General features: G+C 44.1%; 1 long non-coding RNA gene across 1 annotated transcript in view; it reads left to right on the forward strand.

Moving 5' to 3' along the window:
• The window catches only part of LOC125759407 (uncharacterized), a 24,222-nt gene extending 9,082 nt beyond the window's left edge, over positions 1 to 15,140 (forward strand). Inside the window, exon 3 of the long non-coding RNA XR_007417070.1 lies at positions 11,484 to 15,140. This is a non-coding gene — a long non-coding RNA (uncharacterized LOC125759407). The remainder of the gene's footprint in view (positions 1 to 11,483) is intronic.
• Positions 15,141 to 15,479: the final 339 nt, after the last annotated feature.

The following is a 15,479-nucleotide window of genomic DNA, read 5'->3' on the forward strand; positions in this document are numbered from 1 at the left end:
TGCTATCAACGGCAAAAACGACTGGGTGAATGTGACATGAGATGAACAGGGTTTTAACAAAAAGGGTCATACAAATGAAGAAACAAAGTATACGGCTTAACAGCGGAGGTCATCAAAAGGTATTAAAAAAAGCCTTTAAAAGGTTAAAACTTAAAAAGTAAGAACAATAAAAGTCAACAGGTTTGGCAAACACCAATCTTTCTTCGAGAGCACACGTTTTCCAGAGTTTGCGTGACTTGCGGAGACCTTGTTGCACAGACTCAAGAAAACCCGTAATGTGCCTCCAAAAAACAGAGATGACAAAAACTGCTGTTATCCCATACGTGCACCAAGTGTCAATAGGATTAAGAAGCTGCAGGGTGCGCAGGAGTCAGGTAGTGTTTACCGCCACAAAACAAACTTTGGAGGCCTGTGCAAGCGTGTAAACGTGAACAGTGAAAGGCTGACATGCTGCAAGAAGCAACCACGCGGTTTTTTTCTTGCAAATGCTGCATCGTGTATAAGATTCCGCTCTCTTGTGGATGGTTTACATTGGCCAAACTGGCCAATGTATTAACGATCGCTTGCGTGAACACGCAACATTTAAAAGTCTGACGGCAACATGGCCTTACACTGTGCAGCTTGCGGTGTACCCCCTTTCTTGACCAGGCTGTCATAGCTCGAGAAATATATGATGCATCATGTGCAGAACAGCTCGGACCCAGCTGTGTCAGCATGCCCTCTGTGTCACTCACGAAGAAGAGTGCGTTTTTGCAAAAACTTTTATTGTTGTTCTCACTTTTAAGTGTTACCTTTTCAAGGCCATTTTTAATACCTTTTTACAGCCTCCTTTGTTCAGCCGCATCATTGTTTCTTCATTGGGATGATCCGCTTTTTGTTAAAACCCATGTTCATCTCAATGTCTCATTATCACACAGCCGTTTTTGCCGTTGATAACGCATTCATGAGCTCGGTCAAAACTTCTGTATGGTATCAAGGTTTTTTCGCTTTGTCGCCCTGTTTCCATGGGCACGTTACCGCCTGTAATCTTTAGCGAGAAAAAAAAAAGCGTAAGGAAGAAAAAAAATTAAATTTTTTTTTGATAGTCTTGTTCTGAAGCACTCGATGTTACCACGTGATGAGTGTAGTGCATTAAATGTTAGTTGGAAGTAGCGCTCTATGTGTCGGTTTCACTGTCCCTGTCTTGTGCGCTCACTGTTTCAACACATATGTATCCACCGGACATATTGCTCTGCTTTGTTTTTAGAGGGAAAACAAAAAAGCGACGCAAGCGGCAGTACTTTCAGTGTGATCGAGCAAATTGTGAAAATTAGTGCCTCTGTGCATACTGTTTTCTTTTTTTTTTTCTACGCGAAGCACATGCGAATTATAACTAGCTGGCACAGTGAATGCACGGGAAGCGGTCATGTGCTGTACAGCTCACCACAAAAGATGATAAAAATGCACTGACACTGTCTTTTCCAACAACTATAACTGAAAACGATGGGTACTACCTTTCTTTGTGGAACGCCTGCTGCACGTAGTCGGCGGCGAATTTGTGCGCTGCGATGTGGGCTCCACTTTTTCCAGTGAAGACAGGCAACGCCACAAACGTCGCATTCATGGGAGTATTGACTTTTGCGGCTACTTGACGACACCGACGACACTTCGTGACACGTGCGCGGAGACCGCCCGGCCGGAGGTGAAGAGACCACTAGGAATTAGGGACGAAATCATGAAGCACGTGACTACTAGGCACTCCGTGGCGACACGGGGAAAAGTCAAAACTCACTAGGGAAAAAAGTCTTCAAGTGACTCACACGTGCGTGACGTAGCAGTGACGTCAATCTATTGTTCGCGAGAGCGCCCAGCCGGCGAAACGCATGTCATGCAGGCAGCGTCCGCGCACCGAAAGCGTATCCCCGGAGTCGGGGCTCTCCCGGTTTGGCGCGAAACCGGATCTGACGTTACCATAGGGAGGTACTCCTGCCCCTAGACAGGTACTGTTGTAGCTAGGGAAAGATCCGACGATTCCTCGGCCTTGTCCCCAGCCTTTACTTGCCTATGTTCTACTCGTACCCTCACCTGTACCTCACCGCAGTCGCCGGCTTTGTTTGAGTTATGCCTTCTTTGCGCGGTGTAAGCGATAGGCGACAGCCAGGTTAAATTCATGTGCAGGAGTCGCCTTCACTTGAAAACATCCGTCGAGACCTGCACATTTAGTTTTGGTGGTTTTGACGCTGTGCGAATGGCTGAGGCCGTCTCTGCGATGCACTCTCAGCGCGTAGACTGTCGTTTTGTACGTTGGTGGTAACGACGTTTGCAGTGCCAACGCGGACCCTCAAGATATATGCGACAATATAGGGGTACGTATTCTGAAATTGTGAGATGCTTGGCATCAGTCACTGAAGGTTGTATTTTCTTTACATTTAGAAGTTAGTTCTGCAACTGCAGCACGATGTGGCCCCCGTGGTGTATACGTCTTCAAGTGCTGCCACGTTGCTCCAGCTCTGAAGACGCCGATGCAGAGCGCCAGATCAAGAAAACGCGCTTGCTGAACCGCAAGCTGACGGCTACGCTGAAACGCCTGCCGTGTGTTCGAATCTTGAACGCCGAGGTAAGTTTACGCTGACATACTGGTGCGCGCCGCTGAGGGAAATGCCGTACCGTCGTGGTCGGCACGCAGCTTTTTTTAAGAACTTTTTAGCCGCGCTAGTTGCTCATTGCTTGCGGTAAAGTGATGCGGTAGAGGTCTTGCGGGTTAAGTACTGACATGCCGACCACGACGGTATGGCATATCCGTATTGCTGCACGGTAAACCTGCACTGCCAACAGACCCGATTAAAGCGGTATGTAGATGCGTACCGTCCGCACCGCATTCTAACGAATTTTAAAACTTAGTTGTAAGTGCTCCTAGCAATTTCTCCCGTGTATATGCGTTCATCTGAAATACCTGACTGTTGTTATTGACAAGGCGTTCACACGATGTTGAGATACAGGGAAAATACCGAAATGAAGGTGACAATGCACGTTAAGCAAATACAGTGAAAACGTGCACACCTTTTAGTGATCTTGCATGTGGCCATTATACACAGTGGAAAACAAGGCCTTGAAATTATTTCTTTAAGACTGTGACATACATGGACAGTGAGGATGCTTTTCAGTATTTAGATTTAGCGGAGTGAGGCAACGTGGTGCCATTTTTAGTAGAGGCATTTGAGAATACATGGCTTGCATGTGCCGTCACATGAGCTGGCTCGTATGTTAGAGACAATGTTGATAAACCATTCCAATGTCCGTGGAATGGTTCATCAACAATGGCAGTGGTAGTGACACAAGCATCCTAGCCTTTCTCACCGAAGGCCACTAATAGAGTAAGACAGTGTTTTCAAGGCATGGGAAAAGAAATGTTTGACTGAAACATCAGTATGTGGTGATACCAAATTCAGAAAACCGCCAGTGTCTGCATCTTCTCAGTGACAACCAACTCACTATGACGTTGTTAGGTAACTTTTGTTACCCTTGAATAAATGAAAGCCCACAGGTCACTGCTATCTCGATCTGTTTCAGTGGACGAATGAAAACCTGTCGACGAAATGGGTTCATGTATGTGAGGTACCTTTTGAAAAGGCAACAATTAAAATTAACGTTTCAGAACCACTATAGGCCCCTTGTTCACAATAAAGAATGCGAAGAGGGTGATTATTTATGGCCTAGGTGCCAGTGGGTGCTGGTGTATATCCTGGGTAGGTCAACACATGTACAGCTAAAGTAAGTTGCACACATACCACATTTGAGATCAGATGTATAAAGATTTTCTTCATTGCGATTAGAGCAGTGGTGTCCAAATTAATCGCTTGGTTAGTAATGAATAATTATCCACCAGTGTTTGAGCATGTCTTGCCTTTCTCAAGGCACTTTTTATGGTGTTTTGTTGTTTGTTTGAACTTTTCGTTCCACTAATGTAGGATGTGTCACAGTTCACGCATTTTGTGGGTAACCTCCTGGAAACTATTTGTCGAAGGAGCACTTTGATTCTTTGGGAGGACAAACGGGAACAGCAAAAGTATGTGGGCATCCCATGGTGCAGGGAATAAGCGAGTCACTTGCAAGATTTTTTTACACTAATTGTGTGAGAATTTCCCAGATGCCAAAAAACTAGGTAACATGACAGCTCACACATGTTAAAGACCTCTTGGAGCAATAAAAGTTACCAGGGGTAATCTACAAAATTCCACGCATGAACTTTTATACGACTTATATCAGTGAGACTAGAAACCTCAAACGAAGTTCATCGTCAACAAACAGTGCAGCAGTGTACAATAGACAAAGAAGGGAACGGTTGTCTTTGTTCCTTCTTTGTCTGTTGTCCACTCCTACACTTTTTGTTGAAGATGGATTAGCAACTAGCCCAATCTCAAAGCTTGCCTCAGATGAAGGATTCAACACCAATATTCACACTCGTTCGGAGCTTTGGCAATTTTAGAGCCCTGTAAAAGCCGTTTATTCATCAATAGAGAGCCATTGGGTGTTTCCCAATATGCCTTACAAGTTTGCCATTGAAAGTTCTGTCTACGTTAATGCAACAGCTTAAACATAATAATTCTAAGTTAGAAACACAGACAACTGGCTAGAACGTGCTATCATATCCTAGTGGAAATGGAAGGACCGTAAATTATAGTGATAGAATCTAGCACACTTTTTGCAGTTTCAACAGGATTTGCATTTTTAAAATGTGTTTCAATGTTGCAAAAACCGGTTTGTTGTGCAGCCTGGTCGACAGGCCTTCATACTGTGCAAAGGAGCCATTCGGATTGCTGTACAGTCTTCTGTTCTTTACATGCACCATAATTCGTGCTTGATATTACAATCTATATTATTAGGCATCCCCACTTTATTCTATGCTTTTTATAAGGCAAAAGGAGTGATTGCTGAGAGGCGGCTTTGCCATCACTGTGACTAAGGGAACTGGCAACCTGTGTCAAGCCGTGGTGCTTATGCGCAGTGCGTATACATGCTGAGTGCACAAACACGAACCACAGCAACAGGGGCTTTATAAGCACAATGTTGCTTTCTTATAGATAAGGCCTTGCTCGTTTGATGGCGTATTATTGCTATTGTGCTAAACTACCACTGTTTACAATGTGTTGTGTGTATGACTGAATTGGTGCGTAAAATTGTGATAAAAATTTCGAGCCATTCCATTTTGTGAAGGCAGGTTACCAGTGAAGCTGTCTAGCACATAACACAAAAATATGAACAAATGTATGAACTCGTTTCTTGTTATGATTGGTGGTAAATGTGATGAAAGGTACACACACACACACTTGTTGTCTTGATCGGTGGGTCATTATTTTTTGGTCATGGTGATGACGACGGCCTTATTGTTGCTATGATGCGCAATGATCAGCTTGGTTACAACCTTGCACATGTTCTTAGCCAGAGTCTCATCTATGCCTGTCTGGTGGTGAGAGGTGCGGTTTGTACAAATTGTGTCGCACAGGAAGCCAAAGCATTCTAACACAAATTGCATAACTACGGTGGTTTGTTTTTGTGTTTTATATTTTTTCAAATTAGAGGGTAAAAATTGGGTGCTATTTTTCAAGCTGATAATTTGAGAGAAATCACATTTTTCGTGGAACCATCATTGAACTGCATGTTTTTGGGGGGGTTTAGTTTAGAAATGCTACATGAAATACATTTACACAAATTGATAAGTCAAAAGGACAGTAAAGAGCCTTGATAACATCTAGGAAAAGACACATTTAATTCACAAAAAGCTGATCACCGATTTTTTACGCGTCCTTGTTAACGTACATTGCCATTTGCATGTGCAGCATGTTGGTCTTCATTCGAGAGCTGTCTCACCTTTGGATGTTCAGAGGCATCCACTTCCACCTTGAGCACCGCACCGTGCAGCCAACGCTCCGCGGAGCGTCTCTCGCGGGCGGCTGGGGCACGCAAGCGCAGTGACAACTGTAGGTGGTGCCTTCGCCGCGTCGTCTGCTAAAGCGCAGCGGCTCCGCCCAATCGCGCTTGCTCTTCGATGAAGGTAACTTAATCTCATGGAAATCGAGAAGCGCAGCGACTGCGCCTCGTTCCGCACTGCTTTTTCTCCTACTGTTTTCTTTTTCTGCATGCGATCTTAAAAGTAATAAACCTTGGCCCGTGCATGAGTGAGATCGCCAAGCCGGGCTGGCACTCCCGCAACTAAGCTACTCAGATGCTTTGTGCCGTACAGTTAGAATATTCCCGCTACTCACACGGTTGTTTTCATCAGCTGAAAGTTTGGCGACACAAAGTCGACAATAAAAAAAATATAAGTTTGCGCTGTGAATTGAAGGCTCACGGAAAACTTTCTGCTTCGTGCTAAAGTTTTGAGCCAAGAAATATATAAAGCGATACGCGGTGCTTTGGGTCACCTAGCAATAAAAAGGGAGTCAAGCTTTATTCAGCGCCTGCTTACAGAAGTAATCATTTGTCAGCGGCGCTTCTTTGGTGAACTGATTGCGTGATATGAGTTCAGCTGAAAACTCTATTAGAATGCTTCTTCATTTTTCTGCATGAATGGTACGAATAAGCATGGTTGCACATGAGTAGCAAATTAGGGCGGCGTATTGGCGAGTTAAATTCGCTAGCGCATGAAGGCAGCAGTGCTGATAACACCTGAATGTAATGTAACTTCTCTGAAATTGGCAAATTGCTCACATCCTTTTGTTTTCAGGCGAGTAACAATCCAAACTTTCGCACATTTAAAGCTGTTATGTCAGACCTTACCATGCATTTATCGCCAATTTTGCGGCGCCTAGCTTTGAAGCTGATCAAAAACATTTGCGTGAGCAGCGGGAACATTCTGGCTACTGGGCTCAAAGGAGCTGAGTTGCTTAGTTGTAGGAGTTCAAGCGCGGCTGTGAAAGTTTACTCATGCACGGACCGAGGTTTATTGGTTGTGAGATCGCATCCAGAAATGAAAGAAAACACTAGCAGCAAAAGCTAGACGGAACAAGGTGCAGTCGCTTCGCTTCTTCTGAACCGTGCCGGATGCTGGATTTGCATGCGCATAGCAAGAGCGAAGTTAGCTTCACCGCAAAGCAAGTACAATTCGGCAGAGCTGCCGCGCTTTAGCAGACGACGCGGCGAAGGCTCCGCCTAGAGCTGTCACTGCGCATACGCGCTAGTTACCCAAGCAACCAAGAGAGGCGCTCCGCGGAGTGCTGGTCCGCACGGTGCGGTGTTCAAGGTGGAAGTGGACGACTCTGTACCTCAGCTGAAAGAACCCTCTCAACATCACAGCTTTCATTAGCTATAGTCGGGTACAACTTTAGAAGGCAGCGGCACTTTTCCCCTCAAAGGCGGATGCATACGAGCCTCCACCAATAGGCGCGCACTTCAGGTGACGTCATGAGCCGGACGGCCGGTGACCCCGCCGACGGAGAACATGCCTAACATGCCTAGCGGGACTATTTCTTTAGATCGCGGAGGCAATTGGCTGCTGCGCTTCGGTCATCTGGGCGGGGCCTCTCCTGTCTTCTAAAGTTGTACCCCACTATAGGCACAGCAATGTCATTGCAGCATTTGCTGGCCTCGGGTAGTGAGCAGCAGAGTCATGCCAATATTCAGTGAGTTCAGCAGCTGGTTAGTGTGGATTGCTTCCAGCAAGTACTGGTTGCACTTGTGAAGTGAATTCATGTTTTTAGTCTCTAAAATGAAGGTAGGTCAGTTGTTATGAAATGACTGTCTCAGCAGACAAGAGTCTCTTGCAATGGATTCAATACTGCTTGCAATTTCCATAACGTTAGGTGGTTTTCACCTTTGTTTGAGACGTTCCGTTTAACAGTGCAGTACCATTCTGTGGAGAGTTTTGTGCAAAACTCCACGCAGCATCTTTTCACTAATGTGGTGCTGCTGTTGGGTTACGTAGACAAAGCGGGTTTTACCAGTCATTGTTGAAAGCTCGCCGACCATCTGCGGATGATGGAGGATTTTAGCAAGTTTTGAAGGCGTCCGGACGGTTGCTTGCATCTGTGTGCGAGAGCAGACAATGCAGCACTGCATGTGTCACAACTTTGTGGGTAGCACTTGTTCTAGCTTCCTACACGGTGATGTCGGTGTCCAACTTGTCGCCCAGAAACCGAAACCGAAAGTCGTTCATACAAATAAGGCGATGTGAAATAGTTTCGAGAGAATACATGAATTTGGGAGTGTGTCTCATGCTTCCTAGATCAATAAGAAATGTTTGCAACAAAGAATGCACAAGCCACAAATTTGATGGCACCACCCCTTTAAGTGGTTGTGTGTGAACTTGACGTCAATTTGGACACTTTGGTGGCTTTGTAACTCCTATCTAACAAAAATAATGCAACATGTTTTTAGAGATTAAGTTAGAGCACGTGCTTGGCTTTAATTCTGGGGAGTTTAAAGAAAATTGAAGATGGCCTTTTTTTTAAACTGAATTTCGAAGTATTTTATTTTTAGAGACGTTTCTTACCATATGCATTTATGGTTTGCGTCTGACACCATCCTCTGCAATCATACTTAGCACAATGGTTAACCTAATGCGTGGCAAATCTCTGGAAAATTTGGGAAATTTCGAGTATTATAGACGCGGAGTGAAAAAATCTGAAATTAGAGCATTATTGAGCAATGGGTGCCGTATTTGCAACTTCTTTTGCATAAGTTATGGGCAACAGAACTGCAACATAACATTTTATAAATGCACGTTACTCACAGTAAGCCAAGAAAAATTGACTCGCAGCTGCAATAATTTCTTTGTAGGATCTCGTCAAAATCGTATTTTCGGGAAATTCGCGAAAAGCAGTTCTGCTGAGTGAAGACTTCCGTCCAAATCTTTTTGACTTAGGCAAATTTTTTTTTTCGCAAAACTAACATTGGTTTCGTGGCCCTAGGGACTCATACAGCAAAATATTTTTTTTTTCAGCGAAATTAAAGGGGTCCACAGACATGCACCGATGTTATCTGAATACACTCTATCTGCTACAAAGTAGTAATCTTCATGTTTGCTCATGGAATCTTTATGAAATCGGAAAAATGTGGAACTAGCTGTACATTTGGTAATTTGCCCTACCTGCACGCTGTGGCACATAGGCTATACATAGGCGCCCCACTGATGCTTTTTTTAGTGTGAGCAATGGGGCCATAGTGGTCCCGAAGCATCAATTTTATGTACTTTTAAAAAATTTGAGGCGCGTTCTAATATGTTAATCTGGTACCTTCCCCATCTGACAAGTTTTTATCAGACTTTTGACTATGTAGTGAAGTGTACATCACAGGCTTGCTGTGTCAAAATTCTTCTATTATCCGCACCAGGCTCTTCTCTAACACTGTTGTCTTTCACATATGAACATTGGATGCTTGCACGTGTTCTCCATGTATGGCAGGCTGAAATATTCATATTTATTTTCGTTGGCTGCTGCTTCCTTGCGTTAGTGTCAAAGCAGTTGGGGCATTATACAAATGTGCAGGCAACCATTAATTGAATCTGAAATGCATGTGCCGTATTTACTCGAATCTAAGCTGATGTTTTTTTATAAAAAACAATGTGCGAAAGTGGGGGGTTGGCTTAGATTCGAGTACCATGATTAAGATTTTTTTTTTCTGGCCTTGCGAATTTCGAGTGTCGGCCTACAATCGAGAGCGGCCTAGATTCGAGTAAGTACGGTACATATTCTAGTACTGTCACTATAGCTTCAGTGGTGGTTGGTCAGCTTTCAGTAGTGATTCATCGTAATGGTGGATGCAGGGTGTCGGAACGAAATGTTTTTCGTTTCGGTTTTAGTTTCGTTCCACCGAAAAAAGTTCCGTTTCTGTTCCGGAACTAAAAAAATAATGTTTTGTAACGGTTCTTATTTTTATGCAAAAATTTGAAGGTAAAGTAACGATAAAAACATAGGATTTGTGGTGAACTTGCGCTCCTCTTAAGAACGTGGGACGGGTAAAACACGTTCTTCCCGCATTCTTCAGAGGAGCGCAAGTAACTGTACGACGAATTGCTACAGACTAGCGCGAGCTATGTGGGGTGTCGTGGCTGTGGCTGGCCCAGAAACCTGTCAGGGAGGAGACCAAGACAAACCAGCAACCATCTTTACTCCGCCGAGTCTCGGCCACAACTGCGAGCTGCGAGCGTGCCATCGTTCGTTTTCTTCTACGGACGACGCGCTTGCAGCCGCCGCTTTTATACTTGTCTATACGCTTCTATACACTTATAGGAAGGAAGAACCAGAGGTCAGCAACAGGAAAGAGCAGGCAACCACAAACGGTGGCAGCAAGGCGGCTGCCACGACGACTGCTAACCCGAAAATGGATGCGGAGCCCCCAGTTGCCACGGACAACACCGGGACCTTGGTTACGTGGTGGACGAACCGTGCCGACGTGTGGTCGTGCATGCCACGTGCTGTCCGCTGTGGCCAAGGATAGCGGCTACTGCGCCCTCCTCCCCAGTTTCACCGGAGGGGAGGGGGCAGTATAGAAGCGGTGGCTGCGAGCGTGCTGGCCGTAGAAGAAGAGAATGATGAGCGATGGTGCGCTCGCAGCTCGCACTCAGCAGCCACTGGCAGCGGGCAGTTGCGGCCGAGGCTCGGCAGAGTAAAGATGGTTGCTGGTCTGTCTTGGTCTCGTCCCTGAGGGGCTTCTGGGCCAGCCACACAAAACCCCAAAACTAGCACCCTTCCAAGTTACTGTATTTAAATTTCTCAAAAGTGAATTACGAATTTTCTGAGCAGGTTCTATGTTTTGTGTCAAGGGAGTGAGCATTTTCTCAGAAGCAGCCCGTCATCGAGGGTGCAAGACCGCTGTTCTGATAAAACAAACTTCAGCACCGAGAATGCCCTCTCCACACTAGTGTGACTGGCACACGAAAGTCCACTTGCATTAATATAAACAGCTCTGGTTGCCACTCTTTTCATTTTTCATAAAATTTGAACATCTTTACTTTGGAATTCTTGCATGAGATAAGCGCTAACACTATACCCTGACATATGTATTATTGCTCACGTTGCATGACCTCGGTTGTTCCAGGTCACCAAGTTTTCCCGGGAACTGAAAACTGATAAAAAATATTTCGGTTTCACTCTGGAACGAAATAATAGATAACGTTTGTTATTTTCGTTCCGGCCAAAAATATCTTTGTTTTTGTTTTTGGTTTTAGTTCCGTTCCGACACACGGGGTGGATGGCTATGTAATTTCAAGCTGTGATATTGGTGCAAGCCACATATACAGGGGCAATGCAAACATTCAAAGGAGCGTGTATTGATTTCAAAAGTTCCGGCTGAGCCCCTTCTAGCAGTGAAAAATTTTCACATTGCAGCATACTAGCAACACGTTATGTTGCCAAATTTTTCCATTATCTTATGAAACTGTAGGCTGTGGTCCCATGTTGTTCACTTCCCTTTCTTTTTGTTTAGTGACTTCAGTTGATCTGCAAGTTCTTTCTTGTCTCAATGCATCACATTTTTCCTAATTGCACTAATTTTTTTTGTTCCTACAGCATCGGTTTCTCAATTCCTCGAAAGAGCCACGACGTGCGTTCTTAGCAATTGATGGGTACCATGTGCACAGAGGCCAAGGGATCGATCAGCTGGCCAAAATCATCGTCAGTTCTCTTGCCCGTGACTTCGGACCTGGAGTGAAGTCACATGCACACAGCGAGCTGGGTATCTGCTACAGGCTGCTGAAGTGCAGCCACTGCAACACAAAAGGCCACGAAGTCCTGCGAGTGCAGCAAATTCCTTCGCCTACCTTCCCAACATGAACCAAGACTGCTTTAGATCATCTTATGTGTAAAGCAGCACACAAAAACAAGACATGAAAGGAGGAATACAATTGAACAGGCCAACCACTGCACTTGCAATTAGCTTATTTTGAAGGGAAAAAAAGGAGGGGGTAATACACATATGCACAAGTGCACAACATTCAAATTTTTTTTAAGCACCGTTATGAGCAAAAGTCATTGTTGCATGTGGTGCACTTGTGGGTATGTACTATATACATATTTTTTAAAAGAATAAACTAGTGGCAAGTGCAACAGTTGTCCTGTTGAATCATATTAATCCTCTTGTGTCTTTTTTTCTGTGCGCTGCTTTACATGTTCAGATGCTCTGTCACCAATTCACCCGACTTTCAACCTTACTGAAACTTGGCAAATGCTGCCTGCCATGAAACGGCCCTTTTCAGGGCCACCCATGTGTTGTCCGGCTGGTTGCGAATGCTCCCAACTGTTACCCAGATAGCCTCCTTGAAACTTGAGAGGAGTTGTGCGGCGCATGTTGACTCTGCTGGCTGTATATTACTTTTGTATAATTAAGATTGTGCCACAGGGTCTTTCAATTGAAAGTAATACATATAGCATGACCTTGCATTAATTATCTTTCATAAATGCTAATCACTACTCGAACAAATCGAGAACGTTTCTGTATTGCAGCAAATAAATGTAGAAATTGCATATGTCATCACACCTTTATTGCCCAAAAAATTGCATTTATTGCACATTCATCAAGCAAGTGACCTATGCAGGACACTATCTCTGCAAGCTCAGATGTGCACGCGCAGGCCTTGCATTTATGGCTTTGCTATCTCGGCAGCCCTCTGTTCTATTGCTACCTGTGAATGTGCCAAGCAGATTGGTCTGAACGGCATCACAAGTAGCTAAACACATTTTAGAGCGCAATGAACTGGGCTAGTTGGTACTACTTCATTATGTCACAGTGCGAGGAAAGAAGCCAAGGCACACAGTGCTGTGTCCCAGCTTTTTCCTCGTTCTGGGAGCACTGGAACAATGAACATTTGAGAACATTCACTTGGAGCTCCTACCATCACATTTGGCTACATGCTCCAAGCCCAGCTCGTCCAGACATGATTCAAGGCATCACAGTTGTGTTCGCATACATCATCTGTGTAGAGAACAAGTTATTTTGAATTGAAAAATGGCCATCCACCTGTTTTGTACAAGGCTACCAGGAAATCCATACTGATTTCTCAGAAAGGAAGACAAAAAATTCGTACTGTTCCTGGGCTCAAGCCTGGAACCAACACCTTTCCAGGGCTGTTTCTCTACAACTGAGATAGCCAGTAGGCTAGCAATGGGCAGTGTAAGGGCCAATTAGTTGAAAAGTCAAAGCACACAGAATGTGGCAAATGGGTCCTGTGGAAACGTGCAGCAGCTTTTAGCAGAAGATTCTGCGTTAATATCTATTTATGAAAATCAAACTTGAAAGAAAAAACATTACTTGCAGCTGGTTATAAGCTACTTATACCTACTGTGCTTTCCACAGAACTCATTTGTCATATTCAGTGTCCATGCGCTTCAAACTGAATTTGCCCTCGCACTTTGATTACTAGCATACTGGTTAGCTTAAATGGTAGAGCGACCACCCCGAAAAAAAGTCGTTCTCGAGTTCAAACTGTGGACCATGTCAAATTTTTCGCCAACTAAAATGCTGTTCTTTATGAGAAATCCATATGAATTTTCTCGTAGCTTTGTGCAACAAATGGGAGTGGATGGCCATTTTTACATTCATAACCCTTTCTATGTTGTGCAAAACTCCGCTGTTATAAACGAGTCATTTTCTAGCAGCCAACAGCACATCATAGTGTTTGTAGATCTGGAGTGCTTCCCAATACGGACCACTGAGAATGGCACAGTTGCATTGTGGGGCAAAAGTATATGGACAGTTTGTGCCACTGAGCAAGCTTATGTTATGAGGCCCAGCAGCACATAGTGCTGGCATTGTTGACATAGTTCCTTGAAAGGCAGTGGGGGTTAACATAGGCTGAAGTTGAGGCATCTCCGTTGTAGTGCAGACAAAACGGGTGCGGATAGTTCGTTCATGCTACTGAGAGAAAGTAACGGAAGACATGGCAGCAACACACAATGCCGTTTATGAGTTTGCAAGGCAGGCCAACTGCACCAAGGCGGATGAACTGCAAACAAGAGAGCCACATGGTGTTTCTAAGTGTCAGGCTGTACGTCACGAAAATTTAGCTCAAGAAAGTGAGCCCATAGTGTGCACTATAGGTGACCGCATCTGTTTGTATATAACATGGCAAATAAGCTGATTGGTACAAACTGAGTGAGAAGAGTTTAGCAAGAGTTTCATGCCACGTCTTGAATGTGCTTGAAAAAGTGCGTGAGCCAACATGTTAATAGGCTGCTATCGAACAATGTATCTAGTTTTTCTTTTCTAGTAAGACCTGTATATCCGAAAGTTGGCCTCCCAGACAAATATGTATTATGGGTGTCATACTGTCAATTTTGATCACGATGGGACCTGACTGGGTAGAATTTCTCTACTGTGATTATTTACTGTATGCAAGTTGCAGAAACGAGTCAATCACTGTTGAGAAATTTGACCCTGATTGGGCTTAATTGCGATCAGCAGTGCACCATGTGACAACGGTATCATCCGAGTTAGTTTCTAAGTATGGTCTACATCCAAGCCGTGGATGGATCAACCTGTAAACCTAAAGCGGCGGCACTTACGACTGCAGTTTCGCAAAGTCGTACTCTGTCTTGCTGCAGCTTTTAGCACACCATTCTTTCTATAACTGTTTGAGACGCTTTGTATACAACTGTCTACATCACATGTTTTTGCTAGTCGTGTTGACTAGTGGCTAAGAAAGAACAAGATACATTTAAGAGTGGATAAATTGAACCTCCTGTGTAATAGATCTGTTTTCAACTTCATTTTGCAGTGTACTGTTAAATATAGTCAATTAGCAGAAGGCACTACCATGTTTGATGTTCCGCTTTTTCCAAGTCACCTAAAAAGTATAATTTATCTTTGCTCGAAATGATCATAACCAAAAAAAGAAAAATTAGTACTGTATTTCTAGCCTGAGATTTCATTCTATTTTTGCAAAAAGCAGAACATGAATGACTTCAGGTTCAATGCAATTGCAGTTTAATCAAGATTAGTTACTATAAAGCACATACATGACAATATTTTTGTTGCAACGTCGAGTCCCTTGAGATAATGTGCAACTCTGACGAATTACAGGCAGTTCTTCATAGATCGCGTCTGAAAGGGTTTAATGTAGTCGAATGAAAGCTCGCACTTGAATCGAAAGTTCAACCCGACTTGCAGCTCAGTGGTAGCAAGTTCTACTGTGCGTTTAGTTCTGATTTTTTTCTTTTTTTTTTTTGCACGAAGTTATACAGAACACACCCTCAATTGGTGCGCTGCTGGCAGGCACTGATTAGTTACTGCATATGCTACCTTTAGGTAGCGTAGTCAGTAACTCTAGCACTGATAAGAAGAAATCAGCGTCTTTAGGTTTGAACTCTTCCAAAAACACCCCCTTTCGTGAAAACGAGCAAGTGTAGCGCAAGAATTTTCAAAAGCTTTACGTTGCGAGGGGTGTTGGACGTGAACAATTCTGTCTCATCAATAATGCAATGTCCTGATGCACTGACAGCGCAGAGGTCATCAAAAGCAAGCTATCGCTTCCATTATAGCACTAAAAGCGCCTTCAAAGCAAAGCTGTC

This window comes from Rhipicephalus sanguineus, chromosome 8 (genome assembly GCF_013339695.2).
Source record: "Rhipicephalus sanguineus isolate Rsan-2018 chromosome 8, BIME_Rsan_1.4, whole genome shotgun sequence".
Taxonomy (NCBI): domain Eukaryota; kingdom Metazoa; phylum Arthropoda; class Arachnida; order Ixodida; family Ixodidae; genus Rhipicephalus; species Rhipicephalus sanguineus.